Consider the following 20,937-nt stretch of genomic DNA (forward strand, 5'->3'; position numbering starts at 1 on the left):
CTGCAAGTTTTGCTGCCTTTTTGACCTTATTTGCTGGATTGAGCTTAAGTATTAACAGTGCTAACTGCTTAATAAAGGGGCAATAGACAGAGGGTTTAATTTTATTTTCCTATTTTATATGTATCTTTCTATCTTTTAACAAAACCTCACCCTTATTTTTTTGAACTACTTAAAGCCTCTTTGTTAAAGGTCGGTGCGGTGTGGGCTTCCTTTTAAGATGAGAGGAGTTTTGGTGATCTGAATTTCTTCACCTGCAGTTCTCATTAAAGGCTCAAATTATTTCTGATGGTGTAGAAGTGGTGATTTTTCTTTATAGTATTCAGTCTGGCTTTTCTCATTGTATCTGGTTTGTATAGGTGCATAAGTTGTGCTGTAAAGTATTATTTCTGTACAGCTGTTAATGCTTTCTTGCCTTGCTGGTGTATACGTAGAATGTGAGCGAGTCGTCTGAACCCACAGCAGTTGCTGTGCTTCCCATGCAGGGGCAGGAATTTGAGACCAGTGTTTTTCACTTTTAGCTCCAGGAGTGTGTTGACGAGCTCCCTCTTCCAGTTGTCTCGACTCTTTGTGTTATCACTGAAGAGCCCTACCATGAGCAGGAACAAGAAGACAGTCAAAATCCTGTCACTTCTAAACTTACCATAGCCCTTCTGCACCATAGCACTCCTCTCCTGAGGATGTTATACTTTAAGGATGCTGTGGTTGCTGTTCTTCATAAATATCTACAGTGTAGGCCTTGATCTCAGCTTTTGTGCTGTTCAGTCATAAAATTGCATGAGCATGAGACATTTTCCAAGGGGTGGGGAGCCCAGTGTCACACCAGCCACTTGAGACTGGTGTATAAACTTGTGCCAACTGAGAGCTGCTGCTCTTTGCACAAGCACCTACGCTGCCACGCTGCTGTTACTGATGGTGGTATTTGGCTAAAACCATTGGAAAGCTTCAAGGTTTATGCTAATTTGTAGATAAATGCACGCAAGCTTCTACTCAGGTCCCAAGCCAGGCAGCTGCCAGCCAGATCCAGATTAGAAGAAACATGGACCTGTGGCACAGTGCTGAGTCTCTGCCTGAGGGTCTTGCAGAGAAATACAGCAGAAACAAAAAATACAGCAGAAACACGTAATGCAGCTGTGTGGTGTTCAGTTGGCTCGGAGCTTCTATCAGCAAAACACTGCACAGCTGGGTACCAAGTAGCCACAGCTGACCTGATGTAGGATTGAGGGTAGCCATGCATTAGGTGGGGTCAAATTGTTGAGGGATTAGGCTACGACTGAACCGAGAACATGCCAAGTAAATTCACTTTGTCCTACTGTGTTGTAAAAGCCCCTTTGCTTTTGGGTTGCAGAGAGTCAAGGTACTAGATGCGTGGTTCGGTAATGAACATGAATATGGACTATGTGAATGGACTGTAAAGTCTCACTCTTGAATGATGCTGTTTATTGTTCAGATATTTTTGTCTCATGAATTTATATGAAATCGTTAAAAGTTTACAGCTGTTCTTCCAAGCCTTTATTGGAGCTTTTTTATATTGTAAAGCTCGCTGCCTGGTTTAATGGTTTCAATATGAGGAAACAGAAATCTTCCACATTTAGAACGATAACTTTTGTTATAACAAAGTTGAAACACTTAAAATACCACTATACAGTTTTACTTATAAAAATGAGCCAGATCTTGCCTAAATTACAAATGAAAAACTAGAAAAGGAATCACACATCTTTTGGATTAGGTCTATCAATTTACTTGGGAAAAGCCACTAAATTCCTGTAAGTGCTTTCATTCCTTCTTGGTCTTAAACTAGTTGAATTCAATACTTTAGAGGTAAACAAAACCTGTGCAATCTCCAGAATCTGAATCTGATGAGTTCTGTTTTCTTACTCCAGTGGGATGGGATGACTCATTTTTAAATGCAAACTTGTTAACGTATTTATACTGATAAGCTGTGAAAGGTGTGTTGCTAAAGTAACTCTCAGCTCTTCAAATACACCAGGAACTGGGAATTTTTCTATTCATTTCTCTTCGGTATTTTTTAAAATTCAGTGCCTTTTCTTAACAAATGGAAAAGTGTGAAACAGCAAAGAGTGCAGGATGCACAGTTCTGGATAGTGTTGTCGATCACCTGGACCATGTGAACGAAAGGTTTCAGAGTAAAAGGAGGATGCAGGTAAACGCTGCTGTTCCATTCACTAGTTGCTCCAAGGTGGAATATGTTTTTAAGTAACATGAATCAGTTGTGTCATGCTATTCTAAAAAAAGTATCCCCGAGTTCCAACTCAATTGTGCACCAACTTCAGTATATGGTAACAATGGCTAATATCTGCATATCCTTGTGTTGATGTAATGCAAAAGCAATAGCTTGTCTCTTTCTCTGTTTTGGTAGGTATTCATATCCATAGCTGTTAGATAATAGTTACTGTTGGTTGGATTTAAAATTGTTGGGTTTGGACCCAAGTTGACATAATATGAAAAATAACCTCTATATATTTACAACTATAATATTTTCTGCTCCTTTGCATGCCTCTGGAATGCTATGCTACTTCTCTATTTTAAATGCAACTTCTTCTTGCATGTTATTGATGTTTCTTGTTATGAAATATATTTTGTCTTCCCTGTTGTTTGAAATATCTACCCCAAGCTCTTACGGAAGCTGACTAAAGAGAAGTGGCATGTAACCATTCACAGATTAGACAAGTTTTTCCTTGCATCTTCTTTCCCATGTGGTAATATGAAATGTCTTAGGAGATTTTTAAAAAAACCCCAAAACTTATTAAATGGATACCTTGTCTTCAGCAGTGGGAGCCCACAGATATGAGGTAAAAAGTTACAGGTAAGAAATGTTCTTTATCTACTTAAGTGAATTTAGGTTGGAATTCAGCTTGACATCATATGGCGCCAGTGCATGAAGTACTACAAAGGTTAATAAATTAATGCTGAGTACAGCTTAATGAAAGAATGGATAGATAAAATTGTTAATGTCCTACTCTAGAAAAAGAGTGGTAATCTTCAAAAGGGAGGAACCATGGTTTTGGAGACTTTTTTGGTGGTAGTGGGGTTTGGGTTTAATTTTTGAGGGAAGACTTCAAAAGAGGTGTCTTGCTCCAGTTTTCAAGCCAAATTTTGCTTCTGAGCTTCTTCCCAATAAGCATTTTTTTGGGGTGTGAGCCAGGCCACAGAGAATACATTAACGGGAATAATTCCTCCAGCTGTAATTGAAACTGTGGTGGTGAATAATGGGTTACTTTTTTTTTTCTTTTTTAATTTTGATCTCCATTAGATTGGATACATACATCTGTATGGTAATTAATTAGTGGGTTCCGTGGGTTACTGACTTAGCTTTTCAGCTGGGTTCAACTCTGTCAAGTTCAAATAAGCTTGATGATTTTTTTTTCTTGCATTCCTTTTTACGTCACAGAACCAGTAGTGCATTCAGTGCAATTATAATTTGTAAAGCAAAGAAGCCCTTCAGTTGTGGGCAGCTGGTATGTTTGGAATACCGAGTCCATAGATTATGATGATGATAATACAAAAAAAATGAATCACAGGTAGGGGCACCAGCAGACAGGCATAGAGAACAGACTTGCTTCAGGATCCCAGAAACATGTGATGGTTTCTCTTTGGAGAATTAGGATGTCTATTTTAATTTGAATATGCATAGCTAACTTGTAAAAGTGAGACTTCACCCTTTTTTTGGTGTACAGTCTGTTTATTTAGAAGTAAATTCCAGGCATTAGCATTGTGGGAAGGAAGGTGGATGTTGAGACCTGAAGTGAAAGGTACTGGTGTTTGTGGCTGCTGTCCTACTGAAAATCCTTTACAGGTGCATATCCCAGTTAAAAGTGGGATACTCCATGTTACTTGTTTTTTTGCACCAGTGTTGGCCCAACTTTGTGCTGGCATAACCTGTCTCCTCTGCAGACGAGGTGATTCTGGTTATGGTAGAAGAGAATTCCAGAATGCAGTCAGGGCTCTTGTGCAACTACTTGGGCTAAGTGCAGAGTTCCAGGTGAAGAGCAAGTGTTGAGTGAGCATTCACCAGTCATTAATGGGTGCCACAGAGAATCTTTTAATCCAGTTATTTTTGTCCTTCACCCTTATTAATTCTGTGGGGGCTGCTGACATTATCAATGCTTGATGTTCTGTGTTAATCAGGCACAGAGTAGTTTCTTGTGCTGACAGGTAACTTTGATCAGATGTGCCACTTCTCCGGCTTGTCTCTGTGAACTCGTTCTGCTCTGAATCAGGATGGTTTAAGAAAAATTATGTCATTTCTTTTTAGCTGGTGTTTCTGATGCAGTGTATAGCATATCTGCATTGTCAGCCTTCTGGTGCTCTTTGGTGTAACCTCTTCTGCAAAAATAAGAAGCCTGAGTGTGTTTCAGAAGTTAGCAATCTCAGCTCAGTCCTTCACCATGTGGTGAGTGTTAAGATTACCAGTCATGAGCCCCTTGATGGCAATATCTCGTGTTTTTTAACCAGTGTTCCTTGAGATTCGTCTCCCTCAACATCAGATTTGTCTCTTTTTTTTCTTTCTTTCCTTTTTTTTTTTCTTCTCCACATTTTCCTCAAAAATGCACATCCATCTGTGTTTGGCAGTCCTGTTACTTCCCAGAAGGTCTCCTTGGCCATTAGAAACTTTGTGGACCATTCGGAAAAACAGCATTTCCATGCAGTTTTGTCTCAGTGGGAAATAGTAATAATAACCTTCTCGATGAATTGCATGACTGTGGTGGGGGAAATAAGAACCAAAGGTGCTTTCCTACTTTATGCCAGTTCTTGGAAGCACTTTGTGCCAGTGGAATGGTCTCTGGCTGTTTTTTTAGAAAAGAGACAGAAAAAAAAGGAACAGGTTACAGTTCTGGTTTAAATCACTTGATAAATATTTGCAAATAATTTTAAAACTAAGAATGGAGAAGCTCATTATGTAATGCAGTGCCAAGCACTGCTTTAGTTACAAATGGAAGGTAACTTCAGAAAGCCATCCAAAATGAAGCTGTGCATACTAAACATAGTTCTGAACTTTTAATGATAGGGCACCGCGCAGTGACCTAGCTTGAATTCTTTGCTATTTTTCTGTTACCGCAGTGATTTTACTTTTATGATGACTCAGATGAATGAATTTATCTCACGTGTTTTATGGTGCGGTTGCATGTGATCTGGCATTGCTTCCACTGGAGCTGGTGGAGTTTCCAGGAATCCCGCTTGTCCTGTGCTTTTCTGCGCTGCCTTCCTGCCCCGTTTGCATGTGGTCTCCTACTCCACCTTTTCTCCTTGCCTCCTCTGTTCTATCTCCCGTGCCCTAAAGCTCCTCCAGTTTTGCAGCTCCTTCTTCCTTTTTTCAATTGTCTCTCCTTCTGTTTTCAACCTTCAGTATATAGAGCCTACCTAATAAACAGGTAAAAATAAATGCTGTACTCTGTGCTTCTCCCTGACACATCCAGGTTGCAGAGGAGCAGGTCCACCTCCCCAGGTGGAGCTGTGTTTGTGCTGTGGGTACAGCAAGGAACAGGCCATCAAGCAATGGTATTGCTTGAGCAAACTTCTCATTTACAGAGCTAGGTCATTGGATGATATAATCCCAGCCTAAACCAGCAGTTTGACTTTAGGGTTCCAGTGCATGGGGTCTCACTGTTGAAGGCTTGGTGCTCAAACAGGCTACACAGCTGCAGCTCTAAATTGGGGAAGGGAAATGATGTGGTAAGTATCTCTATATATTTACCCCAAATGTCACACATCATGCTCATCAAAACAGGACATTATGCTGATAATTTAGGACTGGGGGAGTGCAACTATACATGGTTTTGTTGCAAAGAAAGCAGTTTAATGCCCATTCTTCCTTTCCTGATTGCTAGAGTTACTTTCCCCTGACCGACAGGATGGTATCTGCTGGTACTGAAGAGAGAAAATATTCAAGAGTGTTGCAATTCAGTTGGAGCAGTTTTTATGAGATCGGATTTGCTTGAAGTGCGTTGATGCGTAGTTAGGCTGACATAGTAGAGATATTATGCTGGCATATAACTAACTTTGACAGTGTAGCTGTAAATGACTGGGACTATTATAATTATGGGTCTGCTATAAATCTTCATTCAAAAACCTGATACTGTAAACAAAGCCCTCTAATTAAAAAAGAAAAAAATACCCTTCAACCCACGTACAAAAGGAAGGAACAGCTCAAATTGAGGAGAGCAGCCAAAATAATTGCTGTGTACTGTACAGTGATGATGGAGAGCAGACAAAGAGCATACACGGAGGAGCCATGGAAATGAAGCATTATAAAAGGACTGGTGACAGATAACGCTATTAGGAGTGCAGTAGCCCACGCAAATGCGATGATACTTGTGTTGGAACCAGTGAGAGGAAGGAAAGTTCATGATGATTGCACAAGGCATTTGCTAAGGGACTGAGGTCCGCAGGCCCATGCCAGAGGAACTTCAGTTTTGTTTTGAAGCAGTTCTTGCTTTTTCTGTCAGGATGCAGAGACCGGTTATAAATAGTAGTGGGATTGAAAAAGCTGTCAATCTCTGCTCTGCAGCAGGAAATGAAGATATCTAAGAAATCTCCTTTGTCCCATATAAATGTGCGTGTGCACATGTTTACTTTCCCTTCATTAAAAGATTTCTTCAAATATGAATTATTCCAGAACTAACTCACTTGTCCTTTCAGAATCGGTGCACACCTTTCTGTAGCAGGGTGATGGCTAGGGGAAGATTTGATTACATTTGAACATGTGTGCAGACTCGCCTTAGGCTGCACATGGGTGACTAATCCTTGATGAGCTCAGTGCTCTCTGAAGGGAGAGAGCATTTGAACAATTGCAGTTGTGTCCATGATTGCATTCTAAGTCCTCTGCTTTTCCACCTTCCCCACCACACTGGTTGCTTGAGGACACGTATCCCTTTGGCTTCTGCCATCTGTTTTGCCGCCCTGATACTTTCTCAAATCCATTCCAACTTTAAGTCTGATATTTGGAAGAAAAAAAGAGCTTCAGCCTGCTTCTCCACACACCAGCCTTTCCCACTGAATGTGAAAAAATGGCTGCGCTCGTGTAGTTGTCCACATGCCAGCCAAGGAACCTGCCATAACAAGGAAAACATGTTGCCTGGCATCAGCATCAAGAAAATAAAGTATTGCTCCATCACCAGTGGAACAGCGGTGTGAGGCTCTATGTAGAGCGGTGTTGTTCCACATCCACATTGGATTGGGAGCTGATGATATCTAAAACTTGATGACGAGAGGTAAAATATGGTGCATGTCAATTCTGCATTGGTTCTCTTCAACATAGAGGTTCTAATGGCTCTGCTGGCCTTCCTATAACCATGCAATTTTAATAGTAGATTTAGCCATACACGTATGTTAGGGTGATGTGAGACCTGAAAAGCACTGTGATGCTTCTGTTTCTGAAGCAAGAGAACATAATCTTGGCAGAAGCAGTGAATCTTTTCCTTCCCTCCATAAGTTGGCTTTCTTTTCTTACATTCTTTTTAGTACTTTGTTCACTTCTGGACTGAAATACGCCTTTCTTGTTACTGGTATTGACTCACCCAGTCTTTTTTGCTGGTTCCGAATCAGTTCTTGTGGGGCCTTCTGACTTCTGGATGGGACCCATCTCCTCCCAGGCAGGATGGGTAGAAGTGAGATCTGAACTTCTAGCATGGTGCTCTGGGCTGATCCTTTCCCAGCCCTCGGTCTGCTGTGCTTCCCAGTGATGAAAACCACATCCATCATTTAGGGACCTAGAAAAGAAAGCAGAAATGTTTCCCCAAAATCTTGGATCTGTTTCAGCAGAAATGAGGTAAAATGGTATTTTGAAATTAAGCTATGATAAACTGAGCTAGACAACAAAAATTTGCATGCTCATCTAAAATAACAGATGGGTACTGCAAAAATGGGGAAGAGTCAGTGCTTCTTTCTCTGAATGTCATTCACCCTTCCTGTAAGCATCTTGGCTTTTCCGGCCCATAGGGAAGTTTAGCAATTCTCTCCCCTTCCCCTCTTTATTTCTTGCCCCAGAACTCAGAAAACTGGCCATTCTTGGTACTGCCTTCTGGTAAATGCTTACAATTTACACTCCCTATGTGTGTTGAATATACAGACTTGTTAACATACTTCAGCAAGATTCTTGTGTAATTATGCAAGCACAGACACAAAATCACTGCCCCTCAGTGATGCTGCCTACGCTGGTAAGCACACATGAACCTCTGCATAATAATTTTTTAACATTTTCCTTTTAGGTGTTGGAACATGGTAGTACTTACTTAGTTTTTTATGTGTTTCTGTAGGCTTCTAGCTGATCCTTTATGTACGTGGCTGCTTTCCACAATCCGATACAGCGTACAGATTCATATCCTTTATTTGGCAGCTTGTTTGTTACTTTGATAATACTTCAGTTTTTAATGGATAGTGGCCACAAACTGGGACTCAGAAGGAGAAAATCATTTGCAAAGAGCTTCACAACATTATGCAATAACTACAAAGAGCATCAACATTTACTTTGCATGTTTTCTGTGGGCTTATACCCAGGCAGGCTGAAATTTAATGGAAAGATCAAAGTGACTAGAGTTGGATTTGGATCAAACTCGAATACAATTCATTTCTTACTGGCTTTTGTTTGATATTGGAAAGTATTAAGCCACTTACCCTTCTGATTTTAAGAAGCCTAATTTTTGCGGATAGAGGGGATCAGAACTGTTAACTTCTCTTCCAGAGCAGCTGACTGAATTATGCATCTGTTTTCTAAGCTTTCATAGGCGGAGTGTATTTACTTTACCAGTCTTGCAAAAAGGATATAAAGTGGAGATGGTGCCAAATCTGCAAATAAAATGTCATATGAAAGAGGATTTCATGCTTACTTTGGTATCAACTATTGCCCTGTTCTTTAAATGAACCTGACTTCCAAGGTTTTCTGCTATAGACTCACTATGGCTTTTCCCAGATTTTCTGGTTATTAAAATACAGCCCTCTGACTCCAGAGCTCCCTTTCCTAATGTTATTTTATCCTAGCTAGCAAAAGTGGTTTAAGTGATAGATGTATTTTAATAGAAAAAAACCTTATTACTATTAATAATTTAAAGAATATTAGACTTCTTCTGGACTTAGAAACCTCAGGATGCTATTGTGTTCTTGGATTATTTGCTTTATTTCACCTTTTGAATGAAGTTCCAGCTCTCCAAGGAATGCCAGGGTATCGCTGTGCCTGTGCTCCTGGACCTTATGTTCACATCTCTTAGGGGTGTTGCACAGTTTGTTCATCTATAATAAGCCAGCATTAAAAAATAAACTCGGGGTATGAAAAGATATATTCCATCAGTCTTCTGGAATTGCAAACCAGAAAGTCCTCTAGCATACACCCAGTTTGGGGACTTGTTTTCAAGATAGTCACTTGTTTGATCATTGTAGTGAAACTTGATCAGTATGTGAATGAGCTAAAAGGGTAGATTACCAATGGTTGTTTTCAATTCGTTCATCTCATGGGGTTTGCTATTTATATTTGTAAAGGTATAGTAATACAACATAAAGCTCAGCTGAAGTTTGGCAGTTTGTTCTTCTTGGATTCTCTTTATTTCACCTTCTCAGTCCTTGCTACTTAGTGATGCTCCTTTCTTCTCCACTGGCTGGATCTGGCTGGATTCACAAACTTAATATTGCAGTAATTACTCTGGTATTCATTCTAAGATGTTTAGTATCAGAGCTTGGCTACTTAAAGAAAAAAGCAGCGAGTTTCCAGGCAGGGATCAGGTTCTGACAAATGCTTGCAGAAGGATTTAGTGAGGTTACACCTGTTTATCTGCTGCAAGCTGGTCTTTTTTCTTTCTTTTGCTGCCATTTTCCCACGTCTTCAGTGATTCACAGCCTCCTACACTGCGGTCCGCTGGGACTGCCAGAGATGACTTTGTTATTAGACGATGTTTCTTGGATGACCCAAGTTTTCCTTGTAATCTGATTCCATCTAGGGGATGGTGTCAGCCCTCTGGGACTTTTTGGGAATGGCTTGAATTGCATGCACTTAAAGGAACTTTGTTTGTTCAAAGTGACCTAAAAGCTCGAAGTCTCAAAAGCAATCCCCGGTTTTCAGTTCTGGGCCGTAAAACATGAGTTACTGAAGTGCCTGAAGCTCTTATGGGTGAGTCCCCCTGTTCCGTGCCCAGCTCTCCTCATGGGTCACCACCCCATGTGTGCACGGACTGCCTGTGTCAAATGGCCTCCAGTGCCGATATTGCCCTGATGTGTTTGCTCTTGTGCCCTCTCTTGTGTCTGCGTGATTAGCGTGGGAGATTTCTTGATCACCAATGGAACTAAAAGCGCAACCTTGGGGCCTGTTTGTGAGGTACCACTAAAAAGCTTCTAGGGAGTTTTGCTTGTGTCAGGTCTATGGAAGTCCATCTTCTCAACAGGGTGGTGTGTTTCCATTCTCTATTTGTGAGAAAGATAACATATCACAAATTATCACAAGATTGCTTCTGTACACTGTATGCACTTTTTGTAGACCACTCAAAACTAGAGGGAATTAAAAAGGGAATTAGAAAAATAAATGGTACTATATATTTTCTGCCACCTGCTTATTAGAGCTCCCACTTCTTCCACCTACTTTGGAGCACTGAGAAGTAGAAGCACAGCTAGTCTATTCCATTTTCACCACTGCATAGACAGTGTCTCCCTCTGCTACCCAAATTCCTTGCCAGAGTTGCCAAGTGGCGAATTGCACTAGTGACTGGATGTTCATTCACTTGAAATGGCATTCGTGCAGCAAAACAGTTTCCTATAGACCACTGATTTGCTATCGTTCAGGTGATCAGCGGTGTTATTAATCATTTACTTTTGCTGTTAATCTGAGCCACACTTTAGTTTGTGAGAAAGGGTGCAGAGGATATTCAATATAAATCTGAACTGTGCAATTCTCTCTTGAGGCACATGTCATAAAGATGCCAGGGAATTAATTCCCTTGCTGCTTCTGCCACAAATGGGATTTAATGTGAGCCAAGAAACTTCAGCTGATGTTTGGTATTTTATTGTGTGTCAGGCAAGCCCAGAAACTTTCTCCATGAGCGCTGTGCATGCTGTTGACTGATGAAATACTTCACCCACTTCAGCAGTGGGAGGTTGTTTAATTAAAGAGAATAGGTAGCACGTACTATATCAAACACGTACTTTAATTCTGAAAACTTGGAAATGAGAATTAATAGATTCATGCAGCAGCATGCTTACAGGGGATTAATGACTTTTGTTGAGCTGGTGATTAATCATTTCCATTTCAATACATTGCTCTGAGAATACACTTGGGATCCAAAATATTAAAAATGAGGATGTAGGGGCTTGAGGGTGGGAAGGCCAGAACTGAAATGTGTTTCCCTCCAGTGGCACAGAATTAAATCCCCTTGGCTGATGCTTCAGGTAACCGTGACTGTCGTTTCAGCCCTGCATGTGGCCCTGCAACATTCTGCTCTGTTTTCAAGCACGCTGTAATACAGGGGACACGGCTTAAAGAGGGAAGTAAAAATAATAGGTTTGAAATATTAAGAAAAAGCCCTATTTCCTAGCCATGGTTGGTTGGAAAATACAGTGAAGGTTTGTACAGCATTCACATGGGCTTTCGTATCACCCAGCACTCACTGACATCCAGAGTCCTCCTACAGGCTCGAAGACTTGGGTCAGACCTAGTTTAGCAGGATCATCAGTGCAACCGCTTTTGTCATGTCTTGCCTCACCCAGGATAAAAGGAACTGCCTCCCAGTTGTAGGACTGGGATTTCAAACAAATAGGTGGTAGTAAAAGATACAAGTAAGTCCTTTAGGAAAAGATGCCATGTGGAATGGTATTTAAAGAAAAACTGGGCGTAGGGTAGAGCAAGAAAAAGGTGAGGTACTCAGTTGTGTGATTCTGATGCAGCAAGGAGTATAGAGGGGGGACAGGAAAAATCAAGAGGAGGAATGAGTCTCAATGATACTCGCACAGAAAGGGAAGAGCATTAAATCAGTTCTATTGATTGTCATGGGTACAAAAGTAATACTTTTCCCTTAAGCAGAACTCTGCTGTCACAGCTATTTGGTTGCTAATGTCTCCCCCTAACAAAAGACACAACCTTAGTGCAGAGAGGTTGCTGTAAGCTGAGGTTTAACTGGGGTTGTGCCATATTCTCAACTGTGGTTATGCAGATTTTTTTTTTCTAGTGTATTTTTATGTCTTTATATGTTTATCTCCTGAATTCTTCTGCTGATATTCAGACTTCCTCAACAGTTACTTTTCACATTAAATAGTAGGAGGAGGGAAGAGTAAAAACCTGAACTCTTGCTAAAAAACCCCCACTCTTGATAAATCTTTATCCACAACAACTGAGTTCAACATGGAGGATAAGAGGAGCGCAAAAGAAGTACATGAGGGGTTAAAAAAAACCCAATGTAATTGGCTGTAAAACAGCATATTCCTCTCTCAAATAAAATACTCTCATCCACTACCCATCCATCTCAGTCCTCATTAACGTTAGTGGGAGCCTTTCCATTAACTTAGAAGGATATTGGATCAGCCCCAGATCCTCCGTGCTGGGTGTGACAGGCACAGTCTTTAAGCTCAGAGGTGAGCAGAAGGAATTTTATGACTGAAGAGTCTGTGTGAAATCCCAGCCCTCTAGAATCCAATGGTGAAACTCCCATTAACTTCATTAGCGCTGAGATTTTGCCACTAGGCTCAGCATGAAGTGAAATCACTGCGGCGAGAGACAGCGGGTTGTTTGACAGCAGAGATGCCAGCCATGTTTTATCCATGGCTGGAATGCCTAAGCGTGAACTATTTTCGCTCTTAAAGTTTCATGTTGCCATTTCAGTGGCAACAGGAGTGAACTGAGCCTGAACACAGCTGCCTGTCTCATAGGGAGAGACATTTAGTATGGCACCTGGCATGGGCTTTCCTTCCAAAAATGATCCCTTGGGAGTTTTCCAGCTTATCGAGAGGTGGCTGTATCTAATATGCAGCAGATAACTGGAATGTACACTTCCATCCAGCAGCAGAGACCATGCCCATAATCCCTACCCAGGCTGAAGAAAGCATAAAGCAAGAGTTAAAATAGAAATAGGGAATTGGGAGGAAAAGAAGCTTCTAAGAAAGTAATGAGCTGTACTCATCCAGCTGTGCTATCTGCAGGGAAATGATGTATTTTTGAGTTGGAAAGAGACGTGTGTGTGTGTAAGAAGGAGGAAAAAATGATTGCAAACACATGCGAATGGAAAGAATTTTCACCAAACTCTCCCCCAATCCAAAAAGAAAGCCGTCCATTATAATAATTGCAATGTAAGCCCCAGAAATATGCTGCAGCATGAGGCCAGATCCCTCCCTGGAGGGCTTGCAGGCAGAGATGAATATAAAAAGAAGGCACAGGAGTTCAGGAGTAGGTCAATACAATGATTTCAGTTTTTAAACAACTAGCACAGGATTTTATAGAAAGGGCTGAAAATCTATTCCCCTTAAGCAGCTGGAGTTGAACTCAGAAATCCAAGGGCTTTTGAAACTCCAGTTGCTTTCAAAAGTGTTTGTGGTTATCAATACCTAATCCTGGCCTGCTTCCCAACATTGGGCTGCCTTTGAAGTATCGCTACCGAGAACTGCTCCACGCTTCTCCTCTGCCCTGGCCTGCTCCCTGAGCAGCCTCCAAAATGGAAAGCTTTGTTGTAAGCGTGGGATTCTCCTTTTATTTCAATGTGTTGTCATCTGATATTAGCCGAACCTTCCTACAAAGACATGGGAATGACAACAAGGTGACACTTAGTTCAGATACCTAAAATAAGAAGCCACTCGCTTCAGGCCGCCAAAGAGCACACGGGCCTAGATGATCCATTGTAGTGTCCATGTTTAAATGGGCTATGCATGAGTCTGACTTCTCCTGGGGGTAAAAGGTCCATCCCTTCAAATACTGTTTTATTGGTAATGCCAGCTTGTCATTCATGTGTAGCATTATCAAAAGTGGAACAGTTTTTTTCCCCCCTCCTTTTCTGTGTGGTAATGCTAAATGTAGTTCCGTATCTCCCCCCGCTCCCAAATCCATTTTTCTCTCTGGAGCATCCGGAGTGCATGACTTCATCTGCCTGATGATCTCGAGCCTCGGGAATGCTGGCTTTGTCTCTGAAGCCAGCAGAATGTGCTGAGCAAACACCGCTGCGAGTCAGGCTGCATCAGGGCTGGCGGCTAAAGCCTCCTATGCAAGAAAACTTCCTAGTAGCTGCTTTTTTATGATATCATCTTTAGCGATCTGGGCTTGTCTTATTTGGTGAACTGGATTGAACACAAGGGCAGTGGTACAGCTAAATAAAAGAGCTCTTGTTTCCCAATGTTTTTGCAGCTTTCTAGGATTGCGATTTTGCACAGAAGCGGACATTCACTCTCCCTTACGTTGCAGCCTCATCTTTCATACTGACAGTGTGGCTTCTGTCACTGGAAGCAGTTCCAGTAAATTCTGTAATGGATTTTAGAATGTTATTGGGGAGGGGTGTGTTTTTTCTCTGAGTTTTAGAGCTTTATTTCTGATGCAAACTTCTCCCTAAGCAGAACTACGTTGCTCACTGGAGTGTCTGGCTATAGACCATTGCTATTCTTGTGCATTGAGCAGCTGGATTGAGCTGAAGCAGTAGGAAGGGAAGGATTGCTAACAGGCATCTAATGGAGGCCATTCCATGAAAACTCGTGTGATATGAGGGCAGGAGCACTCCGTGTGACTTCGCCCACTTGTTGAAAGGTGTTATTTGCTGCCACAGCTGTTCTGATGTGCCACCTCCTGAAAGAAACAACAGGAAATGAGGATGAGTTAGATATTACTGGGATAATAAGAAGAGGTATTATGTTTCTATATTAGCTGATAATATCGAGGCTATGCAAATGCAGTCTTTATGGTCTGCATATCTCCTGCCCTCCGCTAGGAAGATAAGTTTTTACAGCTTGCTCAAAGCTTCACAGAAGATCAAGATGCAGCGTTACTTTGTCAGAAGTGATGCAACAGAGTGGGGGGGCGGTGTGTGAAAAAAACAGATAACTGGAGTTGTGTACCCTGGCCCCCAGCCTGTGAGGGGGAGGCACGTATCAACATCTTGAATTTCCTCCTTGACTATTCCAGAAATGTGGGCCTGCCGCTCTGTGTACGTGGCAGAGGTGAATAATGCAGATAGGTATTACAACTGCTGCTCAATTCTTAGTCAAGCATGTGCTTATTAGTCTGAACAGTGCTGAGGTCCCAGCTTTCTGCCCATCAGGCAGCCCAACCCCTGCAGGTTTAGGAGCTACCAGTGCATGTGAGGACATTTGGTGGTTTCTGTCACTGTTCTTGTGATGTGGATGGAGTTGAGCATTATCCTGGTGTTAGGGTGATTGCTTCCCACCATGGGTTTTTGAGGGGAATAAATCAGTCTGGTCAAATTAGGAAGTGATCCAAGGTCTCGCTTATCACCCCCATGAAGCAGAACAAAGCTTTGATTTTATTCTAGTTTAGAAGAGGTTTAACTCTCTGGGGCATTAAGCCCTCTATGGTCCCTTCTTGTCCTTGTCACAAGTGTCAAAGAAATTGCTGTAGCTCAGCCAGAAATGCTTCAAAGATATTCCAGAAGAGAAGTTATTCTCATGCAGCTGAGAGATTGAGCTCTGGCATCCAGAATCTTTTCAGGTGGAAACTGGAGGTTCAACCTGGAGACTGGCTCAGTTTTAATGGTTTCTATTGAGATGTGTGTTCAAGCCAGTGTCAATGCACAGAGGCTTGTATGTCCTTGCAAATCGTAGATGTGGCTCTAACACAGAAGATGAAATTGAAGTGTTTGCCATTGAGGCAGCTACTAGAGAAGGTTATGCAGGACAGCTGCTGACTTTAGAATCATTAAATCCAAGAAATTCGTATCCGAGAATTTTTTAAGGAGCTGGAGAGAGGAGCTCTATTGACCTCTATATCTTGCTTTTTAGTCAGTGAGTGGAAGAAAGCATATTGTTAACACACCATGAAAATCGAGTGCTGGTAGTAAGTATAGGTCTGTCAGCTTAACATTGATCCAAAGCAAAATAATGGAACAACTGAAATAGGACTCCTTTAATAACGAATTAAGGAACAACCACTTTGTTAATGTCTATCTACCTGAGCCTAAGGAAAATGGATCGTGTCAAATCAGCTTGATGTATTTTACTTTACCAAGATAACAAGCTTGCCTGATAAAAGATGCAGTAGTCTTCTGAGTGGGCCTCTCTCACATCTTGATCCAGAAACAAAATGAACGATGTCCAACAGAAAACGGTTTTGACACTGACAAGTCTCCAAATGGAGACGGATGGTGTGTGCAGAGTGGGGTTCCTGGGGGAGCATTCTCTGGCCTCTTGCTGTTTAACACCGGTACCAGTAGCTTGTTAGAAAACATAAAACCATTATTGATAGTGTTTGCAGATGTGCATGCGGACTGGCAACTGCTGAGGCGAGGAAGAAGTAAGTCAGCTCACTAGAAGAGCCATCTGCATTATTTGATAAACTGGGAGAATGTATGAAACACTCACGTTATTTGCCTGGTCCAGGGGCTTGTGTTTAGAGCTCAGGACAGCAGGTTTGCGGAAGGACAAGGCTTCGCTCCTGCAGAGCAACAACTGAGTAGCCCCGATGGATGGAAAAGGGAGTATAAATCCCAAGGCTCTGCCAGGGTGTGGGATTTGATAAGGCACCATTGTGGATGTGGGAGGAAACATTAGAAAACTGAACTCGGGATTGGTAAAAGGAAGTGGGTTGTTTACAAAGTCACTGTATATTGGATAAAATCCACTTTTGTGCAGAGGGCTAGCACAGATGATATCAAGGGCTGGAATGAGATTTTCATCTCGGACTGCCTTTCAGTGCAGGGGTGGAGTTTACCCTTTGGGCCTGAGTATGTAATTGTGCTACATCAGGATTTAAATTCTGTATTTACTGTTTTCCTGGCAAACATTCAGGTACATGTTGCATTAAGTAGACATTTATTTTTTAATAACATTGACATTTGTCTTGCTTTTCTCCTGACATTTTTAGCACCTTTGCAGACAACTGCATATAGCTAGCTATTTCTGTTCTAAAATTTGCACTAATTAATTGCTTTTCTGTGTATCTGTGGGAGCAGCTCTAAGCAAAGAGAAAGGGAGGCACTGCAGTTACACATCTTTGGATTAAAGATAAATTGAAATAATTAAAGATGTAGCATTTAATGTAGCTGCTTTAGGGCTGCAAGCCAACATCCTGATACCTGCTGAGAAATGCCGTACTCCACAAATAATCTCTGTTTTAGTAACTTCTGCCATGACTAAGGCTAGCATTGCAATGCGGCCTGCAGTAATTACTGTTTTGATACCAAGGGGATGCGTTCTGTTCACCCAGAAATAAATCATTTTGATTGGTCTTCTCCTATGGCAGAGCATTGTATGTATAATTTAAGATGTACAGCGCAGCAGTGGAGCCTTTTAGAACTGGATCATCCCAGCAGTCCACCATGGGAAAGCTAAGGTAAGTGATGGGTGAGCAGATGAACACCAACAATTATAGAAGCTGGCTTGTGTCACGGATGCTACACGGCACTTGCGCAACCAGAAGCACCGTACATCTTTCAGTCACTGATATCCATCCTTCCAGAGGTGGGATCCAGCTTGCCCAGGTATGGTGGAGCCACAGGAACATCTTGGGATTGCTCTTCGGGTGACTCTCTGAGCACTAAGTGGACCTGCAGTTGTGTCGACAAAACCAGCCTGTCACGTCAAGTGCTAATGGCAGGAATTAAGTCATTCTGTGAGCACGTTTTGGAAATACAAACTTCTGTAATTTGCTTGGTGTCCCTTAGCAGGCTGGTGTGTGATGACTATGGGAAGTCTCAGAAAATCTTCTGGAGATGCAAGGGAGAGAGCATCCCCTTTGGGAGGGTGTTTGCCGAAAGCGTGGGGCTGCTCCGTGCACAGGCAGGGGTGACCTCACTAGCAGAGAGCTGTTTGTTGAGTTATTAACCAGCTGCTTGGAAAGGTTTTCTAAAAACAACTCCTTTTTTATTCCTTGGTGAGCACTCGAAACATACCATCTAATGCAGAAATTGCAGATGTGCTTGTTTAATATCAATTTCCTTTCAATGCTTTTCTCTTCTTTCTTTCTTTCGTCTGGGATCTTCCTCCCTCTCTTCCCTGACTCCTCCCCAGGCTGCAGGTTCAGCCTTGATCTCTGTCTCTCACCTGCTCTGAAGTCTTTAAACCTTTAACACATCTCACTCTGCATGGCCCAAGTTTCTGTACTAGAGGCTTGGCAAGACCCAGAGGAACTGCCTTTGTCGGCAGCTCACCTACCTCTTCCTGGGCTTTCCACCCAAGGAGGCAGTTGTCTGTGCTCAGCATCACCCCAGCTCTGGCTGAGAGGTGACCAGCGAGCACTGAGGCTCTGGTGTGAGCGAGCCCTTGGTGAGGTGGCATCAGCCGCCATTCATGAACCTGGGCTGGTTACCGCATTCTCTCTTCTGGGTCAGCTGAACGGCTCATCTGGGAAGTTCAGTAAAACTTGTGAAGTAGGCACCCAGCACCTGCCATGCATGAGATATCTTCATGGTCTCCCATGTATTCATTTGAAAAAGCAAATCTATGTAGTTTGCAAGTCTAATAGAACTAGAAGAACCAGATTAAAAGCAGAAAAAAAAAAAAAAGGTAAAAAAAAAAGTTGTTCTGTTTCATTTCTAGAGAAATTCCACTTTTGTGTAAAATCAGCATTCTTATTATAATTTTGCAGATACGTGTTTGTAACACGAGACACTGCCATGTGGCATTCTTACACCCTCTTTTTTATTTTCCATCTCTATAAAACCTCTTTCTTTCAGTTTTGAAGTAAATTAAAGGTTTTGGATTGATGGTTCCAGATGCAGATGCTGTCTGTACATAGAGCAGGTGCTGTACAGTAGCAGAATTAAACTACCAGTTTAATTTAGCTTGAGCACCTCTGATCTGATCCGAAGAAACCTTCATGCCTGCAGAAAAAGTTAACAGTTGTGTTGTCAGTACAAACATGAACTTTTATGATGCAGAAGTTATGCAGCTGACTGAAATGCACTGACTGATGATATTGCTGATATAACCTGTCCTCATTACTGGTTATAAAATCCTGCTTTTTTACGCCTGCTCATAGCAGGTTTCCTACTTTCTGGATGTGTTGGGCTTCAGTAACATGTTTGAGAAAAATTCCTGTTGTCCAATGTGAAGCCTCATGCATTTTTATGCATTTTCTTGTAATTTGCATTTTTAAAAGTAGAAAAAGGTGGAGAGGGAAGCTTGGATCCTGACAGAGAGGCTATTTAAGTGGTGAGTGCAATCTGGAGGCTAAACAAAATATTTTGCTTTTCAGTCACTCCATGGGTGGTGCATCTTCTGTACAAGCACAAGGTTCCCTAAGTGTGTTTGTAATTCAAAATTATTTCTGGCAATAGGAGTGCAGACAGAACCAATAATAGGTGCTTATTTCTAGGCTCTTTCTATCTTCTCATGAGGGAAAAAGTGTCTTTTTTTATGCTGTTTTGAGGCTGAGCATGATGCAAAAATCAGGCAGACGTTTCATCTTCCTCTGTCCTGATGCTCACCGTTTTCTCTGAAACATGGGGACAGTGACATGTGTCTGGCATATGGACCAAGACCCCCGTGTGGGAGCCAGGGCGGGAGCCAGACCACAGACATCTCTTCCCTGCAGGACCATGAGAAATGGCTCATCCCAGCCCCAGCCTGTGGAGCAGTTTCCATGAGGTTCTGTGTCCAGTCCCACAGCAGCACTGGATCCCTGTCTCACACCAGTCCCAGGCTGGAGCTGGTGTGCGCTCTTCCTCGTACGGGGACAAGATGCAGCGCGAGAGTGAACGGCCCTTGCCTGCACCTGTTGCTATCAAAACCCAGGGGAGGTTTCTTTTCCAGAGTCCTGTGTCCAGCTCTGGATCCCTCAGTACAGGACAGACATGGACCTGTTGGAGAGGGGACAAAGGAGACCACAAAAATGATCAGAGGGCTGGAACAGCTCTGCTGGGAGGACAGGCTGAGAGAGTTGTGGGGTTGTTCAGCCTGGAGAAGAGAAGGTTCTGGGGAGACCTAATTGTGACCTTTCAGTGCTTAAAAGGGGCCTGTAAGAAAGATGGGGACAGACTTTTTAGCAGGGCCTGTTACAACAGGACAAGGGGTAATGGTTTTAAACTAAAGGAGTGAAGATTCAGGCCAGGCATGAGGAAGAAATTTTGGATAATGAGGGCAGTGAAACACTGTCCCAGGTTGCTCAGAGAGGTGGTGGATGCCCCATCCCTGGAGACATTCCAGACCAGGCTGGACGGGGCTCTGAGCAACGTGATCTAGTTGCAGATGTCCCTGCTCATTGCAAGGGGGTTGGACTAGGTGGCCTTTGAAGGTCCCTTCCAACACAAACTACTCTGTGATTCTATGAAATCTAAAGGAAGATGTTTCAATCTCTTCTAACTGTATTAATCCAAAACAAAATGGCATTTAAAAATTAATGTTCCTTTGTACACGGCTTTTCTCTCTTCCCTCTTTCAGGATGATTGAGGCATGGAGCTGAATTACAAGCCCTGCAACATTTGGGTAATAACTGGCAATGGGACACATTGATGAGGGGCCAGAACTTGGTCTAGGCTGGGGGAGGTAGGGACAACCTTTTCCTTTAAGGAAATCTAGCAGCTTGAACAGACTGGCACAGTTTCCCTGTCCCCCCATCCTGACAGCATTGAGCCACTGAGCCGGCACCGCTGGGATGCTTTCCACACCCATCCTCTCTTTGCCAGGCACAATCTGTCCTGTGCCGGCCGCTGGAAACGCATGTAGGGTTTATTGAACAAAGGTCTGTCTGTGCAGCTGGTGAAGTGAGAAGCGCTTGCTCTCAGATGGAAACAGCAACTACTTTTTTTTTTTTCCCCTAACCAAATAATTTACTTGAGTAGATGAGATGGTAACTGTGCAGTG

Source organism: Nesoenas mayeri (assembly GCF_963082525.1).
Source record: "Nesoenas mayeri genome assembly, chromosome: 1".
In the NCBI taxonomy this organism is placed as follows: domain Eukaryota; kingdom Metazoa; phylum Chordata; class Aves; order Columbiformes; family Columbidae; genus Nesoenas; species Nesoenas mayeri.